General features: G+C 41.1%; 1 protein-coding gene across 7 annotated transcripts in view; it reads right to left on the bottom strand.

The window, feature by feature from the left end:
• SRGAP1 (SLIT-ROBO Rho GTPase activating protein 1) overlaps window positions 1-12,816 on the bottom strand; it is a 228,654-nt gene that overhangs the window by 85,096 nt on the left and 130,742 nt on the right. The window lies entirely within an intron of this gene.

Genomic DNA, 12,816 nt, shown 5'->3' with positions numbered 1-12,816 from the left:
CGACATTTAATTTTATCATTTTCTTTAGCACATTTCTGAAAACTGACAAACTAGTCTGGTGACCAGAAATTTTACCAAAAATTTCTGTTGAGAATTTAAAAAAACAAAAACATATTTAGACTATAACAACAAAACAAAATGCTGCACGTACTTGCAGCACCTTCAGTGCTATCACTGCCTGAACTCCAAGCAGTTCTGATCAGGAAAGGTTCTAAACCCTTCTGGTAGTGTCAGAGCTTGCTTGCACCCTCATGTCTCATCACATTCTTTCTGGAGAGTCAGGATGCACAAAAAAAGCAATGCATCAGGAGGTGGGAAGAAGCAGGCAAACTTGGACACTACCAGCAAGTATAAGATTGTGTCCTGGTCTGATTTGCTGGTATTAAAGCACAGGAATGGCAGTGAAAGCTGCTGTTGTAGTTTTCTTTCATGATTATTTTTGTTAGAAAATGTTACTATAAAATCTTTCTGTGATGTTAAAGCACAAAATTGTGATTAAGCAAACACAGGAGTTTTCATTAGTGTAATTTTATAGATACTGAAATTTAATTAGTCAAATGTCTCAGTCAGCTATTGATTTTGTCACAACGTGATCATTAGATTAACAGGTCTTAAATAAGATGACATTTGACATCCGGGTGTAAAATCAGTGCTGAATGATGCTTAGTGGTCTCATGAATCAACTTGGAGTACAGCTCTTAATGAATTAAAATCAAAGCACTGGACCTATGGCTTTGTAATGGCTACAGCAGCTGGGTGAAGTTGATATTACATTTTAAAACATTTAGAGGTATTATTGATCGAAGCAACCAAATAGACTAACCAGTCAGTTAACACAGAAGGTAAGTAGACATTTAAATCTGTTTCTATGGGCAATTAATACAATTCAGCCACCTCCTGACTCCCCCGTCTCCTCCCGCCGAGCCATTGGCTCCCGAGTCAGACACAGTACAGCTTGGCCCTGCCGCTTGCTCTTTCCTCACAGACTGGGATTAACCCAATGGCTCCCACTGCTGCCTCCATATCCAGTGGGGAGAGAGAGCCTCTGCTCTGAGGCACAGTGCTGGATTGAAATGGAGTTCAGTAAATATGAGGTGGGGGGCTGGGGGGGATCCGGTGCACAGAAGGTTTTTACCTTAATATCAAGAATGCATTAGGTTAAAAATAAGGGATGCACTGAAATTTTGGCAGCTGAAACATAATCGGGACTATTTTTGTTGAAAGGAAAAAGTGAGCCTATACAGGTGCAGATAATGAGAGACCCAGCCCCAATGAGGGGCAGACTGACTATTTGGCCGTGGGGGTTTGGGAGGGGGTCTGTGTGTACTGCAGATTTGGGGGGGGGGCGGAGAAAGGCAGGAGAAGATGAAAGAAGTGTATACAGTGAGGGAGAAGTGTATACAGACAGGCTCCCTCACTTTCCACTGTTAAATGTCATTGCCGGTTTTAAATGCAATTGCTGGCTTTTTTTCTTCACTATATAACTGAGAAAGAGCTATCATTTGTCCCACCGCTAACGTAAACAGAGGGGCAGAGTCACCCAGTGACATTATCCAGTGACCCCCCCCCCCATCCCTTTGTTTACTTTAGCGGTGGGCCAAATGACAGCTACTTCTCAGAGCTATAAAAGTGAAGAAGAAAAAGCCGGCAATTGCAACTAAAAGCCGGCACTGACATTCAGCGATGGTAAGTGAGGGAGCCTGTCTGAATACACTGCTCCCTCACTTTACACACTGCTCCTCTCCTGCCCCCTCCTTGCACACACTGCCACCCCCCCACCTCCTTCCCTTACAATGAGGACCTGTTACTTATATGATATCACATAGGGGACTATTGGTCTCCTATTTGATAGCAATAAAATAAGTTAAAACATATAAATAAAAGCATACATTAAAAGTAAAATTAAAAAAAAAAATTAAGCCTCCCCACATACGCAGACATTTCACTTTCAGTTTTTGGCCAAATGAATCCTGAACTTTCGGTTTTGGTACCAGAATTTTCATTTCGGTGCACCACTAGTAAAAAATCTTCTACCTTTACAGGCATGTTAAATAGTGTGCATTCACCGTGTTGAAGCACACCTTTGTGTTGGTAAATGTGTTACATTTACCAGCTAATAATTATAAGATCAAAAAGAATCTATATGAGTGCAGGCCATACTATCTTACATTCTAATGTTCTTTAGGGCTGACAATTTGATTAATGGCATATGTCTTCTACAACAACCTATCACCCAGGGCCTTTTTCTTTATATAGTTCAAGCACTGACAGGTGGTGGATACACACTGTAGTTCTTAGGTTATAAAGTCATCACGACTGTAGTAAAAAACTAACCCAATTTCTGCACAAAACCATCCCTACAATGAGACTTCAATGACAGAGATTTCACAAACAAGGGAAATCAGGACTTGCCGCATAGACAATACGTGGAATTTCCTTCCTACTGGGAGTAAAATAGAGGGCACCACACCAGAGAAAAAAAAAAAAAAAAAAAGTAGAAAAGAACAGACCCAATAATAGGGAAGAAAAATATACAGTAATGAGATAAATATATTACCAGGAAAATAGAGCTGGCTTCTACATATTTCATTGCTAGATGGAGATTATGCAAGTAACATGGCTATAAATAAACGCTTTTGTTTAAACTCCACAACTTAAAAGGGCAACAAAAAGGTTCACCAAGAAAAGAATCAAAGAAAGAAAAGAGTATTTCTTGTGCATACCATTTAATCAGCTTACACCAATCATTTTCTTAATGCAGGGGGGGGGGGGGGGGAATATATTTTTGATTGCTATTGAAAGCAAGCTACCCTAGGGGTGAAAAAATGTCATTTTCTGTGGCTCTAAACATACTTCAACTAATTTAACAGATCTTTTCAAGATGAAATGCAAAGCACCATCACTTACTAAAATGTCATCTTGTCATTCAAGACTGCTGTAATTAATGATAACATTTATTAAAAAAAACAAGGAGATATTAATAGTACATGTTTTTGTAGCTCATGAAATTACTTCCCAATGAAAGAGATGACATTGCATTAGCACACAACATAAGGGATGTCATGTAAACCCTTCATCTCATTTATCGACACCCCAAAACTTTAGTGTTACTAAACCCACAACAGTAAAATCAGTCTGTATATGCAGTAAAGCATGCTTGTTAGGCCTCATGCAGACTGGGCGTTTTTACAGCTGCTGATTTTGGCTTCTGACGTTTTTTTCTACAACCAATAAACGCACACATAGGCTTTTATCAGCATTTTTTTGGCATGGGCATTTTCTGGCTAGAAAACGCCCCAGAACTGGTGGGTTTCAAGAGATTTTTTTAGCTGTAAAAATACTATAACGCTAGTAAACATGGTAAAATGGGCAAAGTGGTGTTTTCGAGCAAAAATGTTTAAAAAAAATTTTTTTTGTGCGAAGACGGGTAACGCGGATAAACACTGCTAAACGCTAATGCAAAAATGCCAAATAAAAAAGTGTTTTTAACTTTATGTTATACAGAGAAGGCTACTGGCTTTTTTAAAACACTCAGTGTGCATGAGGGCTTATACTCATTGTGTTACCTAAAGGGTTATTTATTATTTATTTCAGGTACTTATATAGTGCTGTCAATTTTATGCAGCGCTTTACATATATATTGTACATTCACATCAGTCCCTAACCCTCAATCTAAGGGCCCTAACTCACATTCATACATACTAGGGCCAATTTAGACAGGATCCAATTCACCTACCAACATGTCCTTGGAGGGTGAGAGGAAACCAGAGTACCCGGAGGAAACCCACACAGGCACAGGGAGAACATGCAAACTCCAGGCAGGTGGTGCTGTGGTTGGGATTTGAACCAACGACCCTAGTACTGCCAGGCAGAAGTGCTAACCATTTAGCCACTGTGCTGCCCAAAATCCTTTACATCGTTAAAAAGGCTGTTTGAGCCTGTCCTTTCTGATCCTTCCTCATCCTTCCCTTCTACTGTCCCCAATCAATCTGCTGATAATACAGAGCTCTAGGAGTCACTCTGCATATACTCAGGCTAGTGTGTTTTTTTTTTTTCTTTGGGAGAGTGCATGTGATCAGCACAGGGCCAATCAGCACTGTCCAGAGGGTCAGGGGTCATGCAGCCTCATATGACAGGTCAGAACAGAATGAAAACAATAAGCTTTAACCAGTGTTCAGCTGGACACTGATAGAAGTCACAAGACTGCTATATACGGTTGATGAGAAAAAGGTATTTAGCAATTTATATTTCCATGTTGTGTGTACTGTTGTAGACCAGATATAATGAATTCCTAGATTGTAATCTCCAAGGAGCAGGGCCCTCCTTTCCCTCTTGTATTCAACTGTATTGTTGCTGTATTGTCTCCCGTTATATTGTAAAGCGCTGAGCAAACTATTGGCGCTATATAAATCCTGTATAATAATAATGCAGGGTCATGGGTTTAGTAACACTTTAATGCACATATTAACACTAACGGAAACATGTTTTGAATATCAAATGTACAGTTGTGTTAAAAAATAATAGCAGTCCAACATCACTAACCAGATCAATCACTGCTTTTGGTATAAATTATATTTCTACATGGCAAATAATTTACTAGTAAGTTTAGTAGAGTAATAGAAAACCAACAGAGTTCAATTAAATTAGTGAGGTAATTCAGTCTGTAAAAATACAGGTCTCAAACAGGTGGTCCTTATTTAAGGACCAAGGCATCAAATGTTGTACATGCTTGTGTATAGTGCATTTCTCTCTGAAAATCTGAGAGAAATGGGTCATTCCAGACATTGTTCAGAAGAACAGCGTACTTTGATTAAAAAGTTAACTGTAGAGGGTAAAACATAAAGAAGTGCAGAAACTGATAATCTGCTCAGCTAAAATAATCTCAAATGCTGTAAAATGGCAACCAAAACCAGAAAGACATGGAAGAAAATGTAAAACTACCATTCGAATGAAACAAAGAATAGCCAAAATGGCAAAGACTCAGCCAATGATCAGCTCCACGGTGATCAAAGAAGGTCTAAAGTTACCTGTGAGTACTGTTACAATTAGAAGACTTCTGTGTGAAGCCAAGCTATCTGCAAGAAGCCCCCGCAAAGTCCCACTGTTGAAAACAAGGACATGTGCTGAAGAGGTTACAATTTGCCAAAGAGCACATTGATTGGCTTAAAGAGAAATGGCGCAACATTTTGTGGACTGATGAAAGCAAGATTGTTCTTTTTGGGTCTAGGGGTCGCTGACAGATGACCCCCAAACACAGAATTCAAGCCAGAGTACAACTAAATATCCTCAAGTATTTTTCAGTTTATACAGTAAATGTTTGAGTTTGTAAAGAAAAAAAAATAGCAGTGTCTGCATTTAACAGCCTAATATATCCTTTTCTTCACTTTCTGTAAAGTAATAACAAATCTGAAACATTTTTAATGTTTTGATTTGGAATAGACTGCTGTGTTCCCAATGCATTTTCATGTATGGAAATAAAAGCTACTATATGGATTTTGAGCTTTACTGACTCTTTTTAAACACACTCCTATTATTTTTAACACAAATAAATACTATTTTCAGGGTTTCCTGAAAAAACGAACCCCCCCCCCCCCCCCACAAAAAAAAAAAAAAAAAAAAAAAAAAAAAAAAAAAAAAAACACAAAAAAAATATAGTTCAGCTTGATGTAAAACAAATCTATATACAATATTAAAAATAAAAAAGCAAGCTGTTCTAGATAGTTTGTAATCACATGCATATTTGGGGCAGACATATTTGCTTGTTAGGTATAAAGGTTCTACTGCTTGCGTTAGAATGCCTTACAACAGCTAACCTTTATTTTGTCTGTTCTCACAAAGCTGGCCAACTCATGGAAAACAATGTACTCCCCATACTTCCACCTTGTAAACCTGCAAACAACACTCTTCCTGCCCTACAGTAGCAATGTATCTATAGAGAAGCAGAACTATTCCATTATGCTACTTCCTTCATATGGTCTACAACCATGCTCTCCTCTCTTCATTTCTATTATTTAGAGCAAGGGTAGACAACCTTAAAAGAGGTGGAGATCTACCTGAACAACATGAAAGAAATCAAAGATCACCGGGCAGTGTCGCTCCCTCACACCTGATTTAATTGCCGTACTACTATGTCACAATCGCATGCACTGCACAGCAATCATGGGTTTAAAGGATAAATTCTCCTTTGGGAACATGTTACACCCATTTTTAGGGTGGAACATGTAATGTTCCCATAGCAGCACATGCTGCCCTCCCTCTGACAGATAGTACGGGGAGAAGACTCTCCGTACTATCTGTCAAATTTGAAAACAGTGCAACCGTGCGGGGCTCCGCCCACACAGCCACATCATTCATTCACGGACTTCCATGAATGAATGAACTGCAGGTCCTGACAGCCTTAGCAACTGTGGGCTTTGTAGTTTTCAAAGAACTATCACAGCACTATGGAGCACTGTGGTAGTTCATTGAAGCTTCCTGTCAGTATATCTCCTTGCTCACACATCCCGTACGGCAAGCAGATATTCTGACAGGTCTGCAGGAGACCTGCATAGCATCAGCAATCTACTGATCGCTGTTGCAATGCTTTCCAGGCTCCTGCAAAAAGAATGTGCATTTATTATTTTGGTCTAAAAGGGGAACTTATCCTTTAAATCAAGTGGTGAGGAGGCAACATAAAGGTGTACACATGCCGCAGCAAGAATTAAACCCCGTTTGTTTTGGTGAGTGCTACTGCCAGTCATGACCCATTTAAGTAGATAGGGGCCACTGTGCAAGAGCCCCGCAACTGCATGCTTCTGTGGGGTCTAAAGGATTAAAGCAGGTGGAGAGAAAGCAATTTAGTGCTGCCTGTTTAATCCCTTGTTTGCTGTACTACACAAGGATGCAGGGCACTTGCAGAGTGACCTCATTCACTTGAATGGGTCATGCTTGGAAGGTGATAAACCCACCAACCATGACAGGGCATATAACTCCTGCTGTGGCATGTGTACACCCCTGGCCACTGTAGCTAAAGGGGGTGCGGGCGGTAAAGACACATCTTAACTATGGGGTTTTACCAACCCTCAAACTGCAAATGTAAATGAACTCTTACTGTTGTGAGCTCCCTATAAGGCTGCTTTCACATGGGTGCAGTGCAGTGCATCTGAGACTTTCCTGGGCTAGCTGCATTTTGCCATAGACTTCTATTATATCCTGCAGGTGCAGAGCACTTTCTGAAAACTCACCAGAACTCCAGCATTCAGGAGTTTTGGTGTGCTTTCAGAAAGCGCACCAAACCTGGAAGATATAATTGAAGTCTATGGCTAAGCGCAGCAAACCCACAGGAAAGCTGCCGGTGCACTACACTGCAACTGAAGTGTGGGTAAACCAAAGCGCATCAGTGTGAAAGCAGCCTTATACTATTATTCCCATTGTATTGCTTTACACTGACCTGAAGATCTCGTCTTTCCTGCTGCTGGCACCACTCTGGAGACCGCTCACCAGGATAAGAGGTGGAGTGCAGTTGGTATCACTCCGCATGGGACAGGAGTCAGCACTACAGAGGAGACATTGGCTTATGCTCCCTACTACAGCTCCAGCTTTACAAGTACTCCCTCTGCATTGCACTTGGTTTGATGCTCTGAGATGGCAGGTTAGCAAGCCCAGACCACGATCTACCAAGCACCTGATTGCAAATCTACAGGTTGCTGATCCCCGATTTAGGGGAATTTTTAGTTTATAGATCATAGCCTGACAGAAAGATAACATTAACAGTGTTTGAGATTTAAGTTAAAAGAAAGGTTTAGGGATTTTTTTTATTCTTTATTATACTTGCCTAGGTGGATGCAGCATCGATCTGATGCTGTATCTTTCCCCCTCCAGTTCTAAAGGGTGAAAACTGAGTGATCAGACACTGCTGATCAATCAGTTCTCTCCCTCCAATCTGAGCAGAGAGCTGGGACTGTCAGTCTCCAAATCTCAGCTCTGCCACCCAGAGCCCACCTGAGGGGGTGGGAGCAGCTGTCTCTTGGCTCTCAGAGACTCGTTGAGAGGCTGAGACAGGTACCAGTCCAGGCACCTGGGTGGATTCTGACCATATGGTCGGGGTCTTTCCCCAGCCTGGACCGGCTGAGTGATGTAAGCCGAAAGGGGACTTTAGCCCGCTGTCAGCTGAAAACGGGTCACAGGAGTGCAGAATGAACTGCACCCCTGTGATCCAAAGGTTTAGTACAGCCAAATGAGCTTTGGCTGTATTTCTTTAATTTCTCAGAAAGTTTCAAGGTCACTGCTTTTTTGGCAAGATCGCAGAGGTCATTTTCTGTACTTGATGAAAATCGCTTTAGCCTGAAAAAGGGAAAGGGGATGCTGCCACCACATCTCAGGACTATGCAGACAGCGATATATTACATTTTTGTTTGTGGGCTTAGATATACTGTAAACAACCCTTTATATTGCAAATTCATTATCCAATGTTTGGTCCTCATGCACACAGGACATTAAAAAAACCTCTCTCAGAAGCCCTCCTCCTGGCAGCAGCGTTTTTGCAGAAAAAAAAAAAAAACGCCTGATGCGTGTGAAAGGATCGAACGCTTTTAAAAGAGTTTAGGCACATTTACAAGCATCAAGCGCTTGGATATTAATTCATTTAACTGGCCAACATAGTAATTAAGCTAGTAATTAAGCTACTGAAATTAATTAACGCTCAATCACTAAACACACCTATCGTTAACATGCATTAAGCAGTTTTTGTGCTGAAATGCAACTGCTTCTGGATACACTGGCCCTGGGGTTTTTTTCCTGCCTATAAACGGTCCTTCCACTAAAAGCTCCTAAAAGTCTATGTGTGCATGGACAAAGAGTATAACACTGAGGGCCGTTTATAAACAGTACAAAAAAAAAAAAAAAAAAAGAAGCCTGACACCCATATAAGAGGCTGCAAAAATGTCCTGTGTGCATGAGGCCTTACAGAAACTGCTGACAAATATGATCAGTTCACTAGTCCATAATCAGTGAACAAAAATTGGTCCAGTCTGCCCCATGAGAGCTATTCTGGCAAAGGGAACCCAAGATGTTAAAATTACAGCTCATGTCAAAGAGATATCAGTCCTTACTGGTACAATCAAGTCATTACTTTCTGTATATGTCAGAGGACACTGAAAGTGGTTAGAGATGGAGAGAGCAGGGTTTTCCTGCAGACTTGACAAAAAGTCAAATTTTGCATAACAATGCTATTTAATCTGCTTAGCTTGCACTTTTAAACAGGAGTATTGTTGAAACAGCTAATAAAAGTTGTTTATGAAGGTACCACTGTATTAACAAATATTTGTTTCCCCACCTTTCCTTTATTATTGAAATTATTTGTCATTAGACTGTATAGGATTCTGCACTATAGTATTTTAATTGTTTTAAATAATGCTTGATGTTTTTGCAAATTTAGTTACATCCCTGTCGACAAACAATGCAGAGCTAAACCTGGCCCAAAACACGTGAAGGGGCACCAATACCCTTTGGTTGACTTTTAGAGCAGGCATGCTCAACTCATGGCTTGCGGAGCCATCTGATGTGGCACCTGACATCAAACAAATGGCAACTCACACAGTGTCATGTGAGTGCACTGTGTCATTCTATCATTCTATCTTTGCTTAAAAAAGATGTTTATTGCACTATTAGGGCATGTCCTTCCCTGGTCTATTGTTCTTTGTTTAGCTTGTCCACAGACCTTTGCTTTAACAATTCAAAGGGATGGCTGCAAAGACCCTGATATAGTGAAGATTGCAACACTGGTTCAGAGCTTTTTTGGCTGGCTACACCAGAGAGCGAGAGTGGGATTAATGCAGGTCATAGATGGGTCGTTTATCGGCCGAATTTCCGTTCGCACGAAAAATCGGCCGATATTCACGCCGTTAGTGGGGCCAGCCCATCGGCCGGTTTTCGCGGATCTTCACATTTATTTTTATCGGTCATGCTGGACATTGGTGGCAGCTTTGGCAACGGTGCCGATTGATTTTTCGTTTATAGGCTGAAAATTCGGCCAATAAACGGCCCGTCTATGTCCTGCCTTACGGTGATCTGGTTAATATGAAAAAAAAAAAAAAGAAAAAAAAAAAAAAAAAAAAAGTGGGTTTATGTGTGATTAGACAGTGGGTAAACATCCAATAGGGATTGGTCCCATAAAAATTATTATCCTGATTGTTTAAAATTTCATTATGCTATTCAAATTGAAAATGTGCAATTCCTAACCACTTCATTTCATCGTGGCCCATAACTGCTTACCAAATCATTTAAGTGGCCTGCACGCTTCAAAAGGTTGAGGATCTTTGTTTTAGAGTAACCCTGCTCTCAATTACAGGAATGATAGATAAAACAATGCACTGGATAATTACTTCCAAAATATCCTTAGTTATAAAAAGACAGGCTAAGACTTTGGTACCTTGTAGGTGCAGTGCATTAACAATCATTTCTGAGCTGGGTGCAGTGGCAAAACATCAAGCTCATATGCTTGGGGCACTTTCCCAGCAGAAGGGTAGAATGGTGAAATCAAAATAATTAGAAGGTTTGGGTGGCACAACCATTGCATGGACTGTTTGGGTTATCTCAAAGAGATCGTGGTTAGCAAAACGTATGTTTATTGCCATTTTGGCACATTCATGGACTGAAAGTTGTGGGTGCAAGTACTTAAAGACATCTACAGGGCACTTATACCCCTTTCCTGCCCAGGCCAATATCCAGCTTTCAGCGCTATTGCACTTTGAATGACAATTGCGCGGTCATGCAACACTGTACCCATATGAAATGGTTATTTTTTTGTGACAAATAGAGCTTTATTTTGGTGGTATTTAATCACCTCTGGATTTTTTTTTTCCTTAAACCAAAGACCACTGAAAATTTTGAAAAAAAAAAACAAAACGTCTTCTTCGTTTTTGTTATACAATTTTGTAAATAAGTGATTTTCTCCTTCACGGATGTGCGCTAATGAGGCTGCACTGATAGGCTGCACTGATGGGCATTGACAGGCATCACTAATGGGCACTGAAAGGCAGCACTCAAATAGGGCACTGTTAGGTGGCACTGACTGGCACTGTTCGGCGGCAATGATAGGCAGCACTGATGCACACTGATAGGCGGAACTGGGTGGCACTGATAGGTAGCACTGACTGGCATTGATAGGTGGCACTGACTGGCACTGATGGGTGACACTGAAAGGCAGCTCAGATGGGCACTGATATGTGGCATTGATGTGGCACTGATGGGCACTGGCAGGTGGCATGGATGAGCATTGAGAGCTGGCACTGATGGACACTGACAGGTGGCGCTGCTAGGGCTACACAGATCATCAGGGCGCACTGATCATCAGTGCTCTAATGAACTGTGTACATGTCCCCTCCGAGGAATGCAGATTACCCACTCTCCTCTCCTCACAAGCTGTCAGCGTGACAGCTCGTGGGGAGAGAAATGCCGATAACCGGCATTTCCCTGTTTACATGTGGTCAGCTGTGATTGGACACAGCTGATCACACGACCGAGCCGACATCTTCGCCTCTGTGGATCGTGATCTGCTGTGTCCAAGGGACACAGCGCACCACCGATCGCCGCGCTGAGCGCTCCCGGAGCCGTGCATGCGCGGTTAGAATGGGAGGACGTCATATGACATCTTCCCAGAACGAGAGAACCGCCTTGCGTCCGTCATTTTACTATATGGCGGGCGGGAGGCGGTTAAATGCCCTATTCTGAGGTCTGTGGTGTCTGAAAGATGCTGGAAGCCATATGCTAAGGGAAAGGACACACATGATATTTTTTGTTAGTCTCCAACAACTGTAACACCAGGATCTCACAAACAAAAGTGTTTGTTTTTTTTACAGAGGCCTATTTTTTTATGCAGTGAAGTTGAAAGCTGTCCTTTAATGTCAGGTGTATTCCCTTTTTGAAAGGCTTTAAAATGTATGTATTCACTTAGATGTCACATTCCATAATTTTAATCAAGCCCTGTCCTCTTTTTATCCACTTTGATCACTTCTGAGAATAAATAAAGATTGGAAAATGACTTTGTTGGAATGGTACCAAATGCCTCTTTTCTCTTCATGTGACAGTCAGTCTGCAGGCAGCACAAGGATTGAAAAGGAATGTGATTTACAAATGCAGGGACACCAGCTGGTGCACTGTCAGAAATAGCTGCACAAATACATGGATTAAAAATATTAGCATGGCTTTATATGCTGCCGTCTAGCATACATTTCCATCATAAGTAACTAATGCATTAAATAAGGATATACTGAATCAATATTTTAAAATGACAAGAGGCAATCTGTTTGACAAACTCTTAGCATTGTGCATTCTTAGGAGACGAGAACTACCTAATAATAATGACCGAAAACAAATAAAAGGTGAATCAGCAATATCAGTTTAGGGGTGGAAGTTGGTGTAAAGAGAGTTCATTGTATTTACCTGCATGTCACCAATTACAGCCTGTAATCTAAATGTCCTATGCCAGCTTCTTTCCCAGTTGGCCCACTGTATTTTTCCTAACGCTGCCTACAGATGGATCAAAATTCAAGCAGTTCAGCAGGGACCATCTCAATTCATCTATTGCTTTTCCCATTGACCTTCTGTGTAAATGTAAAGTGGTAATGGATAATATAAAGTATGTAGTTTGTCGGCATACCAAGGGCATATGCAATTTTAAAGCATGACATGTTTGGTATCTATTTACTTAGCACAACATCTTTTATACTGTACCAAACAATTGGGTATTATACTGTGTTTTTCTTCATTAAAATTCATTAACCCCTTGGCACCGGCACCTCCTAGCCCTTTAAGGGATTTGTGATGCCAGAAGGCGGG

This window comes from Staurois parvus, unplaced genomic scaffold (genome assembly GCF_062004578.1).
Source record: "Staurois parvus isolate SC_StPar_1 unplaced genomic scaffold, SC_StPar_1.0 ptg000147l, whole genome shotgun sequence".
Classification (NCBI taxonomy): Eukaryota; Metazoa; Chordata; class Amphibia; order Anura; family Ranidae; genus Staurois; species Staurois parvus.
The sequence above is the reverse complement of the archived record's forward strand: the minus strand, read 5'-3'. Positions and strand labels throughout refer to the sequence as shown.